Source organism: Saccopteryx bilineata, chromosome 2 (genome assembly GCF_036850765.1).
Source record: "Saccopteryx bilineata isolate mSacBil1 chromosome 2, mSacBil1_pri_phased_curated, whole genome shotgun sequence".
NCBI classification, from domain to species: Eukaryota; Metazoa; Chordata; class Mammalia; order Chiroptera; family Emballonuridae; genus Saccopteryx; species Saccopteryx bilineata.
Genome location: NC_089491.1, coordinates 335,118,526 through 335,131,103, shown reverse-complemented (window position 1 = coordinate 335,131,103; position 12,578 = coordinate 335,118,526). Strand labels below are relative to the sequence as shown.

The following is a 12,578-nucleotide window of genomic DNA, read 5'->3' as shown; positions in this document are numbered from 1 at the left end:
TGTAGAGCAGGATGAGACCCCCAACCCCCCCCCCCCTTTTGCTCAGGGCTGTGTTGCTGCTCTCTGTGTCCTGGGAGGGGTGAGGGTGGCTCAGTACAGCCTTATAGAGAGGGGCTCGTTTTCCTATTTCTATGGAACGTGTCCCATCGAGACATGCGGTCTGAGTGACCTTCAGTTATTGGTTCCTGGATTGTTACCTGTTTTTTGTTTTCCCAGCCTATTGAACGTTTACTGCATGGCCCTAGTTCAGTCCTCCCAGGAGAGCAGGTGTGTTCTCTTTCTGAGAGTGAGAACAGGCGTGTGGTGGTTCCTGTCCTGTGGGAGGCAGTCCGGGATGGAGCAGAGAGACGGCTCCCCAGCCCAGGGACGTGTCCTCGGCCAGAGCTAAGCCTGGAAAGCCTCTTGACCTCTGTGAGCCCTGTGGAATCACATCTCCATATCTTAAGGCTGTTTTTTAAGGTCTTATGAAGTGAAATAAAGACCTCCATAAACTCCTGGACTCGAATGGGCTTGTTATGGAGGAGATCCACTATGCTTCCCTCTGTCATAAGGAAAGGGGGTGGCAATTTATATGCACATGGCCATGCCACCCTGTCTGGAGGCTGCAGCCTCTTTGGCCTTTCCCCATGGCCACCTGGGTTGGCAGTAGCACCCGCAGGGCCCAGAAGCCACCCTGCCGCCACCCAGAGCAGGGAAAGAAAGTGGGACGGAAGGTAGCAGGAGGCTGTTGCGGGTGAGGGTGGGAAGGTGTTAATCGTCCAAGGCACGGGGAGGGGATGCTTCTCTGGGCCCAGTGCTGATGCAGAGCCTCACTCTGTGAAACACTCATCCGGCCTCAGGTGTGGGCTCACCTGTTGTCTTCAGTCCTTCGGGAAAGGACCTGGTATGGTTGACAAATCCTTCCAGGTGGTAATTATTGTTATTAGCAATGGTCTGTAGTTCTTAGGTGTCTTCACCTGTCTGTCACTCCCTTGCAAGTCCCAATCAGAATGGCCCTGCATATGAGTGACCATAGAGCACATATTTGGCATGTTTGGAAAATTGCCTGTGGTGGGCTGACAAGCAGATAAACCTGGGTGTAAATTCTTAGGAAAACAAGAAACAGACCGTAAAATAAAATTGACTTTGTTCTAATTAGTAATTAGGGTAAATAAAGGTTGGTGTGAATTAGGGAGGGTTGGAAGACACAGTTTGCTCTCTGCTGTGCAAAGCTGTAACGTAAAGGCTTATAAAAGTATCGCTGGGGTGTTTTACCAGCAGAGGCCCCTGCACTTGCTTTAATGATATCCAAACTTCAGGGAAATGCCATGGGCACATTTCTTGCATGATTCCCAGGAACTATGAAATACTGTTTCTCACACAAACTTGTAAAGCAAATTACATAGTTAAATAACATGTACATATATGTGTGTTTTGATATACATACATAAAGCAAAGCATTGGGACTATTTCTAAACAGCTGTTAATAATAGCTTAAAGCATACATAAATGATAAACCATAATGCAAGCCACAGTAATTCATGTCTTTCTACATAGAAATAGGTTCATTCAGACCAGCTTTCTTCCCAGTATCAGAATTCCTTCTACCATATACATAGCAGATGATAACTTAGGCACCATCTTCTTTCTCTTCACTTCCTTCCTCTCCTATGCCTTTAATTTTTATTGCACACCTGCTGTGTCCAGGTCACTATGTGGGCACTGGAGGTGAACAGGTAAATACCTCGTGATCCTGCCCTCATAGGCCTCCCAGTCCAAGAGTATGTCCAGCAGAGTGAGGTGGTGCAGGGCAGAGGAGGTGACCAGGATGATGAGAAGTTACCAGGATGAGGAACAGGCTTCCAACCTGCTCAGGACAGAGACAGCACAGGGTTCACCCAGGAGCATTCCAGACACTACCTGGGGTGCAGAGGGCCGTGATACCATCTCCGGGGAATGGCGTGCAGCCTGGTGTAGCTGCCACGTACAGATGCTGGGGAGGGGCAGGGTGGCACAATGAGACGGTCTCGGCAGTGATGGGAGTCCACTACTTTGCCAAAAAAATAAAAAATAAAATCGTTCTGTGGCTGAGAAGTGTGTTTTATGAGAAAGTTCTTATATTATGCCAAGTCCTTCTCCTTTTCTATTTTACCTTTGTGTACCTTTATCCTCCTTTACAGACATCAGTTGGTAGCTTGTTTCCTTCATATAACCCAGTGAGAAGTCCAGCAGGTCTTTTCAGAGGCTACAGACCGTTGATTGTGGTCTCCTGGGCTGACTTAGTAGATCTCCAAAGCAGTATTGCCGCCGTACCCCCTTGTCTGTCGGCTTCTTTCCTGCTGCGTTCCTCCTCTGGCTTTACAGGGTCCCCGAGACGGGCAGCAGTCTGGGGTTAGTCCCGCCTCTCTTCACCGCCCCCCCTGCTTGCGGTCCTCTCAGGGCTCTAGAGAAAGGAAAGGAAGGCCTTTCTCACACATGCCCTGGAGTGCCTTGTCCTAGGGAAGTTGTAGGGTTTTTACAATCACAATCCCACCACTATTACCTTATATTTTAGAAGCAAACCAAGAAAGAAATCCATACTTGTGAAATTATATTAATAAAGAATGAATTTGGATGTGCTAAAATGGCTCACAGGTTGAGGGTCGAGAGGGGAATGCTACATAACTCGGGTTCCATTTTCACACGAGTTATCTGTGATGCTGGTTATATTCTGCAGGAGCGACTGGGCCCCATGGGTGTAGTGTAAGGCCCCTCTACCCGTAAGTGGCGGGACTGGGCTATTTGTTCCAGAAGCAGGTACCTGCAAGCACTCACTGATAACAGTTCTGTCCATCCCCAGGCAAGCCAGGGTTGCCTGTGGATTAGCCTCCTAACAGACAAGGTTGAGATGGAAAATGTTCAGTAATCGTGCAATTACTCACCTAACGTAGAAGCTGGGAGCTTACTTGTTAGCAACGGTCCTTTGCCGGGACTTCTGCTTATGTGGGAGTGGAGGAGTGAGGAAAGGGAGAAAAGAAAGAGAATGTTATGAGGTTGGTCAAGTAGATGTTTCCAATCTAACCAGTTAGCTAAGGACACCCTAGGAAAGACTAGACTGTTTGCTGATTGCTGGGATTTAATTACCCAACTGTGGAAGGCAAAGTCTTGCTTTCAGTATGAAACTTCTTAAATGCAGTTGTCTCTGTCTCTGTCAGTGGTCCTTACTAGGGAATGGGGCAGGAGGAGGGGAGAGAGGCACATATTCTATCATCGGTTCTCCAGCCGTGGTCCGTGGGCCCGCCGCGTCAACACCCTGGAGAACCTACTAGGATTGCAGTCTCAGGCCTGAGCCAGAGCCTCTGAATCAGAACCTGCATCTCAGCAGAACCCCCACCTCGGGCCATTCCTGTGCACACTGAAGTTTGACAAGCACCACACTAGCGGTGATGACAGTACCTGATTCACACGGGTGATTTACCTGTCTGGACACACTTGGAGGAAAGCTGAACAAATAAGGCCTATCAGCTCTAAGTATTAAATGTCAAGCTCCGAGTTTAATTTTGTTTGCAGCTAGAGACCGGGCCATCTGATTGTGTTTAATTAAACAGCAACGCTCTGTTTAGGAAGGATGGGGGTTTGTTTACCACACCGATGAGTTGCTTTGTGGCTTCATGCTCCGGGGAAGAGCTGGTTCCCTGCCCTGGAGTGAATGGTTTCCATGATGACCGTTACAGGCGATGATCTCCCCGTATTTAAAAAAAAAACAACCATTTTTTTTCTTTCTACTTTTTCTGTGCTCAGTTTGCTATGATTTTTATTTTTATTTTTCAATGAAGGTTGACATATTGAATTGGTTTCAGGTGCTCAGCATGGTCGTCAGACAGTCATACACTTACTTCCCACAGTTATCCCCTGATAGTTCAAGTCCGCACCTGGCCCCATGCAGTTATTACAGTATTATTGACTGTATTCTCCATGCTGCACTTTACATCCCCGTGACTATTTTGTGACTACCAGTTGCTACTTCTTAGTCCCCTCATTTCTTTCACCCGGCCCCCCAACCCCCGCCCATCTGGCAAACATCAGTCCATTCTCTCTATCTGAATCTGTTTCTGTTTTGTTTTGTTTATTTTGTTGTTTAGATTCCACATATAAGTGAAATCATATGGTTTTGCCTGTCTCTGTCTCACCTATTTCTACTTAGCATAAAACCCTCTGGGTCTATCCATTACCCCCACCATTAACCAACAGAGCAGAGCATGAAAAGGGTACATTAATTTCTTCCTTTTTTTGACTTCCATTGTGTCCCATTTTTACCTGACGTCATGTTGTCCTTGTGGGTTTTTCAGGGGAAAAGGGTCTGAGCAGAAAGCGTGGTTTCCTTAGCAATGTGCCAGGTGTCCCTCTGGGGCTAAGCTGAACCTGGCCCTGCTGATGACTGTCAGGACTAGACCATTGACCTAGACCTGGTTTTAACAAGAACAGCTCTGTTTGGGATTTATCCTCTTGCACGTCAGTAAATGTTCAGGTGGAAACCTTGTGTTAAATACAATCATTACCTATCAGGGTCCCATGTACCCAATGATCTCCTTACCTGGGGAAGCCTTTTATTTTTAGAGTAAACTAAAAATGCTACTTAGATTATAACAAGTACTTGACCATTCTGACTGTACTTGTATGTTCATTTCTTTCATAATGTGATGCAAAGATAATTATTTTTTCTTTTCCAAGTGAGAGGAGGGGAGATAGACTTCTGCATGGGCCCCAACTGGGATCCACCCAGCAACCCTGTCTGGGGCTGATGCTCTGCCCATCTGGGGCCATGGTGGCAATGGAGCTATTTTTAGCACCTAAAGTGGAGAGTCCAGGAAGCCATCCTAAGACCCGGGGGCCGATGTGTTTGAACCAGTAGAGCCAATGCTGCAGGAGGGGAAGAGACAGAGAGAGACAGAGGGAGGGGGGAGGGGTGGAGAAGCAGATGGTGGCTTCTCCTGTGTGCCCTGACTAGGGATCAAATCCAGGATATCTACATGCCAGACCGATACTCTACCACTGAGCCAGCCGGCCAGAGCCACAAAGATATTTTTTGTCTGATCCTTTCCACAATCTATGATATTCATGTATTACTTCTATAGTAGATGAAAATTGACTTGTTTTCTTTGGTAAAAGCAGTGGTAGTCAACCTGGTCCCTACCACCCACTAGTGGGCATTCTAGCTTTCATGGTGGGTGGTAGCGGAGCAACCAAAGTATAAATAAAAAGATAGATTTAACTATAGTAAGTTGTTTTATAAAGATAAATTCTACCAAACTTAGCGAAAATCCGACATAAAGTACTTGGTAAGTAATTATTACTATATGCTTTAACTTGCTGTAACTCTGCTTTATAAATTTTATAAAGTAAAGTTACTTCCCTACTTTATAAATCACCATTACTGTGGAACCAGCGGGCGGTTAGAAAATTTTACTACTAACAGAGATACAGAAGTGGGCAGTAGGTATAAAAAGGTTGACTACCCCTGGGTAAAAGTAACAGTTAAACAAAAAAATAAAAATCCTTTTAGTGGTAATAGGATTAAGTCTACAGGGCATTTCCTGTAAGTTCCACGAACAATTGATTGACTTTTTAGAAGTGCTGCTGCATTCTTGTTCAAGCCACTGCAGCCCCATGCCCGATTGTTCCCGTCTCCCAGTAGCGGATCTTGCTGCTTCCTCTCCTGTCTTCTTATCAGTGTGTTCTCACACAGCAGCCAGATTGTGTGTGCCTCTGGCCAGAACATCTCTTGTTTGTACTCCATGGCTCTCGGAATAAAAGCCAAAGGCCTTACAGTGCCCTGTGAGCCCATTACTTACTTCTTTGATGCCATATGCCACTACTATTTCCCTTTCAAGCGTGCCTCAGGCGGACAGACCACACTTCTGCCTCAGAGCCTTTGCACTTGCTGTGATCTGTCAGTCCAGAACTATCAGAAGATACCTACCTGCTCATCCCTAGTCTTCCTCCAGGTCTTTGCTCAAATATCAGTTTCTCTGCGGCTTTCTGTGACCACCCTATTTAAAATTGAACACTATCTTCCACACACTTACCTGACATATCTTACACTTAATATATGTTCGTTGTCTGTCTTATCCAGAAATGTTACCTCTCTGAGAAGAGAGGTTTTTGTCTTGTTGAATGTGTATCCACAGCCCCTGGAATAATGCCTGGCTTATTCAAGGGGCAGATGATTTGTTGTATGAATGAGTGGGGCTGGCCCTTTCCAACCCCATGACTAGATAGGAATTCAGAACCAGACAAAAGTGTTGTGAGACTTCTTCCTACCAATTTTGTTCTTATCCTTATCACAGAAGAGGACTGAAGTGTTAGGACATCTTTAAAATATTAACCACAGCTGTGAGCCATCTAAAACATTCTACGTAGTAAGTTAGGAAATGCCAACTGATTGTTGACTTGTCAGGCAAATGGGAGAACATGGCTGGTACACAGAGGGCTCCTGCATGTGGAGCATGCAGAGTCGGGCCGAGGACGGGAGGAGGTGCGGCGGGGCCTCCTTCAGGGATCCTCACACTTCCTTGCTGTCAGCTCCTTGGTTGTGGAGCCTCCCACTGTGCAGCCCGCCCTCTGAGGACTGCTGCTGTGGGTGCGCCCGCAGGCCTGCGTACTTGTTTGTCAGTGTTGTCTCATCAAGGACTTCCTTTGGCTGCAGTTTATGTTTTCCTTTTTGTGTATCGTGTCTCTTAGTAACCCAGGGCCACCAGTCCTCTTTGCAGAATTGCTCTCCCAACTGTCTTGAACTTTGTCCTCTATTTCTCTTTTAGTTCCTTTTGGCCATGGACACCTAGGAAGCAAAGGTTACAGCAGTGACTGTAGGTGGTGCTCATCTAATCCCTGGCACAGGGGAGGAGGGAGCCCACGCAGGGAAGCCATACGGTCTCTGGCAGTTATACCTGTTGTGATGGATGCAGCAGATTCCAATAGCGAGAAGTCATCACGCATTCAGTAAAATACCTCTCGAATGTGCACTCTGCGCACATGCTAATAGAGTGAGCACCATGCCCACTCGCACGGAGCTTCTCATAGTCTCATGAGAGAGATAGAGGTAGATTAAATAACCACAGGAACACATGGTAAGCACTGTAAAGGAGAAGATCAAGGTGATACGGGAGCTTCATCCTAGTCTTAGAGTCATGTGACATTTGAGCTCAGAGCTACAGGTTACTAGGCGGGTGTGTGTTTTGGAGGGAAGGGGCAGGGTGTGCATGTTCACGTCTGGGCAGAGGTGAGGAGGGATCTTGTGCATTCACGGGAGTGAAAGGAGGCCCTCGTGGCTGAAGTGTGAGGGTGACCTCAGAGTGGTGCGTGCAGGGGACTGGACAGGTGAGCAGGGCCCCAGGAAGGCCTAGAACCCACTCTCTGGTGTTTATCCTAGGACCAGTGCAGAGCAATAAAGGGCTTTTGGTAGGGCCAAACCACGGCCTGCTTTCTGTTGTTAAATGTTTGCTCTGGACACCTTGTGGAGAATGGACCAGAAGGGAGGAAGAGCGGAAGCCAGGAAAACAGCTAGAAGGATGTGCTTGTGTCCAGGAAGATGGTGTCAGCTGGTCGGCAGAGAGGGTTGGAGGACGTTGGCATCTGGGTTGTGATTGCTCTGAAAGGCTCACTGAACAATCTTCAATTAATTTGGCTTGATCTTTGACCTGCCATTGAGGTGCCTGTACCTAGGATATCAGAAGTATGTTGACTGAAGAAATGTGGGTACATTAGTCAGGCTGGGTGGGACAAGTGTCTAGGCTGTTCGACAATTATATTTTTGCTTGTATATGAGTACACAGGCATTATGGCTTTATATAGGGGTGGGGCAGAAGGAGGTTTACAGTTGTTCGTATGAGAAATATAATACAATAATTAATAAATAATAAAAGAATAAACTGTGTTTCCTGCACTCACAACTGTAAACCTACTTTTGCGCCATCCTGTGTATCAGTCTGTTGTGAGTTCTGTTCGCATGAGTCAGTATTGATAAACGTGGTCATTCCTGGAAGCTGAGTGATGCTTCCCAGATGTGCCCAGATCAGGATCAAACCCAAAGCCTTGGGGTTTTGGGATGACGCTCTAACCGACTGAGCTAACTGGCCAGGGCCAATCTGTTCACTTTTAATGATGCTTTTCCATGATCGTTTAAAAAAATTGCAAGTAAATCTATCATAGTTAACATCCATAATTTTGTTTATGTTTAGAACAGCCATGATTTCACCCACTGGGGAAAGGTGCTACCCACCTAAAAAAAAAAAAAACTTCAGAGGGAATGTGGGTTGGAAAGGCATAGTGAATGTGGAAGGATTCAAGAGTCAAGAAGACTCTTATTATAAATTGTTTCTCTGTGCAGCTCACATTTTATTATGCATGTTGATTTCTTTACAAACCATGAAGTATTTTTTCAAATTCCCGGTTATCTATACATACAGTGATACTGTCTTAATGGCTGTTTTTAGGAACTGAGTCTAGTTAGGAAGCTAAAATAATTGGCTGAAGCTTAATGAAATCTTTTTGGTACTCTCAAGTTGCAGAGGATATAAAAAAGGGATATAAAAGGTACGTGTGCATTTGTGACTACTCACTAACAATATTGTTTTCATCTTCTACAGGAGAAAACTGGAAGAAACAGGAACTCTTAGTGGAATGGAGTACACCACTGAGCAGGTAACTGAAATTAGCATGGGTTATATAAACATTGGTTAAATTTGCATGAGTTAGTATTTGTGAAGTCCTTAGAAAAAGACCAGGCACATAGTAAAGATTATATAAGTGTTTGCTATTAAGTTCTTTTAAATGTATCTGAGCCCAAACAAACCAGCCATATAACCAAAAGCTATCCCACAAAAACAGACACTTTGCACTTAAAGAAGGTGTGAGCACTGTTGGTATGTAGTGGCATGGTCTCTGTGTGAACTAGTACAATGGCCTCAGAAACTTAATTTCTTGCACCCCAGTATATGAACTCTCATTCATTTTTGTTTTTGAGCACTCATTCATGATGACCTTTTAAGTGTCAAATCAGTTTCAATTTGGAACAAAACAAGCTTCTTTAACATTCTTGAAGAGATAGTTCCTTATCATTTGGGGAAATGGCTCAGTTTATAGATAGCCACTGAAATGGCTGATGGATAGTGAAGATTACAGAGGATGACATTAAGAACTGTATATTAAGTATGAATTTTTAAAAAGTAGCACACTTAGTTTTCACTAATTTGTTGAGATTCCACATACGCAATTTCTCAGAAACATAACTAATCAGTTGGTCAGATACCACAACTTATGCCTTTACTGGTCCATTGATTGGTAATGGGAAAGTGGGGTGGGGGGGGTCTTCTATACCTTGTCTTTTTGGTTGGTGTCATGGGCTGCAGAGAGACACCTGCTGGCCCAAATGTAGTATTGCATTGTTTTTCTATCTTGAAGTCGATCATGCTGTCATTTTTAGCAGTGGTCCCCAACCCCCGGGCCATTTGGTACCGGTCCGCAGAGAAAGAACAAATAACTTACATTATTTCCATTTTATTTATATTTAAGTCTGAACGATGTTTTATTTTTAAAAAATGACCAGATTCCCTCTGTTAGATCCATCTAAGACTCACTCTTGTCGCTTGTCTCGGTCACGTGATACATTTATCCGTCCCACCCTAAAGGCCGGTCCGTGAAAATATTCTCTGACATTAAACCAGTCCGTGGCCTAAAAAAGGTTGGGGACCACTGATTTTTAGGACCTTAGACTTTCATGATATACAGGTAAGCTTGTGCATAGTGGAACGCGTTGAAGTTGCTCACCGAATCTCCTCAAGCGTTCTAGGATTTCCAGCTCAACGTTTAATGACCTGACTTGTAGTTATACTGTATCTACCCTGTCAAGAAGCTGATATCTAATGGGGGAAAACGATTTTATGGTAACATTTGATTCTTTATCTTGTATGTTCTTAATGGGGTGACAAAAATGATCGTTTAGTAAAGCACCCAACACACCAGGATCCATTTAAAAACCTTCGGAAGTGATAAATTACTCTTCCAAGATAATTAAGAACTTAAGTTTTAAATGGCATAGTTTTGCAGCTTGGTTTGTTGTATGAGAGAGATATTTGGTCCTATTGTAGTTATAAGTCCAGTGCTAGAGAAAACAAAAATCTATTATTTATTTTGAAGCCCTAATTAAAATACCACAATGACTTCTATACAGTGCTTATTTTAGCAGAATTCTCATTGATTTCAGAGGCAAGTTTATTTTTTAAAGGAAATGTAATCATATACATCTTAAGATTACTCAATGTGTACAATAAATTATTTTGAAGATTGTAATGTGCAAAATGTTCTTTAAACAAAACTAAACTAATATTTCTCACCTGTCTTTGAGGAATATTTCTAAGGTTTTATAAACAATAACTAGGGCACTGTGCTGCAGTTTTCTGTCCTTGTTTACTCCAGTACACACCTGGAAGCCAATAGAAAAACATCAGTTGTGTGGTCGATAGTCCCTCTAACTAATAGCTTCCAGAGTGTAAGGGAGAGGTTGCTAAATCCCAGCCCCCTGCCTGGACCCCGCTCATCATCCTTCGTCTCTCTCTCCCTCCATTTCAAAAGATAAACTAAGGATCACAGGACAAGATTCTCCCAGCTCCAAAGTTGAAAAGAATATTGTATGAATGGTTCAAGAGAAAGGGAACCAATTATGGCAGAAATCCAACCAGTATTTAGGAACATAAAACACTGTTTGAGTTTAATAACCCCAAACAATAAAAACAACATGGTAAAAGTATCTCACACGTGTCCAATGTTTTTGCCCACTTTCCTTTGTTCACTTTCTGAGAGAGGGATCTTAAGGGAAAGAAACTATTATTCCTTTTATCAAGACCACCTAGATTGCTAATGCAAAGTGTGAGAAGTCACATCAGATAGCTAGGTACTCCTTTTAAAAGCACGAGTGGAAGAAAAAGGCAGTAAACAAGATTTGAAATGGTGCGTTGTGGGTTCTGAGCTTCAGTGCTTAACAAGACTAAACTCTGAGTTCAGTTGATATTGTCACGAAACAAGGTAAATGAAATGCCTGGTTCATTGTAAACACTCAGTACATAGCAACTTCTATTGTAGCCGTGTACAAAGATACCAGTGGCACACTCGTGGTAAATTATTCTAGTGTGTTTCTCAAAGTTTGGGATGGATTTGTTTTTGATTTCTGGGGTTTTTTTTGTGATAATTTGCATGGCAGAAAAAACAGGGATGGTAATAGCACTGATTGATTGTGTCCCATGTGTGCTGAGCGTTGGGTGAGGAACGGGAGGGTGGATGCTGCCATCATCCAGTTATACAGAATGTGAACAGGACAGGGGGGCTCAGTGAAGTTAGCGTGTGCAAGAACTCAGTGGGAATCAACGATAACCATATCTCATCAGAACCACATGCTGGTTGGCTCCGAAGTGTGTTGCCGCAACATTTAAAGCTTAAAAAACACACACACACACAAAAATCCTTTGGTTTTACATTACTGATTTGCTGTGATTGCCACACAAGGAGATACTACTTACAAAAAGGAGGTTTTAATGGAATGTTCTTAAAAACCTCAGATTTCTCTTAAGTTTGGAGCATTGTTTTAACCCTGATGATTAAGATTAGTAAGTGAATATTTTCAGTTTACAGTCTACTGTTGAGTCCTCAGGGACCAAATAGTGTGATTTATATTTAGAAAAACACATTGGGAATAGCATTCCCCTTTAAAATCTATGTAACCGCCCTGGCTGGTTGGTTCAGCAATAGAGCGTCAGCCTGGCATGTGGAAGTCCCAGGTTCACTTCCTGGTCAGGGCACACAGGAGAAGTGACCATCTACTTCTCCACTCCTCCCCCTTCTCTTACTCTCTCTCTCTCCCTCTCTTTTCCTCTCCCACAGCCATGGCTCAGTTTGAGTGGGCTGGCTCCAGACTCTGAGGACGGCTCCATGTCCTCCGCCTCAGGTGCTAAAATGGCTCGGTTGGCATGCCAGGTGGATTGCAGTCAGGGCACATGGGGGAGTCTGTCTCTGTCTCCCCACCTCCCACTTAGTTAAAAAGAAAAAAGAGAAATCTGTGTAATCAACATGAATATCTGCATATATTTCCTGAATATCTGGCATTTTCAGTTGTACAGAATATATCTTGCTATTTCAGTAGGAAATGGACCTTTTAAGCAGATAGGTAGATTCCAAAGGATTTTCAATATTTTGGGTATGTCTACAACAATAATAGGAAGAAAATCAATCCAGCATCTCTGATGGAAGGTACAAATAAATATATTTGTGTCATCAATTTTTGGTTTGCCACCTTAGTGGAATGGAACAATAGCATGGGTAACCTGAAGGTTTTTTTTTATTCATAGTGACTTATTTTCTTGTTGAGTGTTGGCTTTGTGTTGTTTTCGGGCATGCATAGTGGCTTGCAGTGGATTTTGAAGGGGCTCAATATATTTGTGAAAGAGGAGTAGTTCTGTAATTTATTTAATAGATTATGTTGCAAATATTGCCAGAAGTTAGAATGAATGGATACATAGACAGTGTATTACATTTCTACTCTAGATCCAAATTCATTTGCCTGTTCTTAAAAT

General features: G+C 43.7%; 1 long non-coding RNA gene across 1 annotated transcript; it reads right to left on the bottom strand.

Annotated features, from left to right (window-relative positions):
• Positions 1 to 1,577: 1,577 nt before the first annotated feature.
• Positions 1,578 to 6,136, bottom strand: LOC136323426 (uncharacterized). Its single transcript, XR_010728968.1, has 3 exons — positions 6,045 to 6,136; positions 2,901 to 2,953; positions 1,578 to 2,422 (listed from the first exon to the last, which is right to left on the bottom strand). It is a non-coding gene; the product is annotated as an uncharacterized lncRNA (long non-coding RNA).
• Positions 6,137 to 12,578: the final 6,442 nt, after the last annotated feature.